At 38.8% G+C, this 513-nt stretch overlaps 1 pseudogene; it reads left to right on the forward strand.

The window, feature by feature from the left end:
- The first annotated feature begins 329 nt into the window (after positions 1-329).
- LOC101582432 overlaps positions 330-513 on the forward strand; it is a 1,053-nt pseudogene continuing 869 nt past the window's right edge.

Genomic DNA, 513 nt, shown 5'->3' on the forward strand with positions numbered 1-513 from the left:
GACTTAGAGAAGTTGCACAATCATTCCATGAAGCCTGGAGAGTTTAATCTTTTCTTTTAATGTAGTTATGACTATACAAAAGTTTAATGATTAATTATAGTACTGTAGGATTTGACTCTTGATTTCCAGATATAACTAAAGACTGTATCTAAAGAAAGAAGTGTCTTGAGTTTTCTTTTTGCCTAAATCACAGTATGTTGATGAAGTTTGGAGGGGTTTTTTGTTATTGGTTTTTGGGATTTTTTTTGTTTTAAATCTGGGCAGGCGCTGACTGCAGTGGTTCCAGGGAGACCTTCAGCATTACCCTGGTGGAACAGGATGGCCTTTTGGGTTGGAGACATGTGTAACACACCAACTTACTGTGACCTAGGAATGGCTGCCAAGGATGTCTTCAACAAAGGATATGGGTTTGGCATGATCAAAATAGACCTGAAAACCAAGTCTTGTAGTAGAGTAGAGTTTTCTACTTCAGGTCAAGCTTACATGGACACAGGGAAAGCATCAGGCAACCTA

This window comes from Octodon degus, unplaced genomic scaffold (assembly GCF_000260255.1).
Source record: "Octodon degus isolate 3935 unplaced genomic scaffold, OctDeg1.0 scaffold00040, whole genome shotgun sequence".
Classification (NCBI taxonomy): domain Eukaryota; kingdom Metazoa; phylum Chordata; class Mammalia; order Rodentia; family Octodontidae; genus Octodon; species Octodon degus.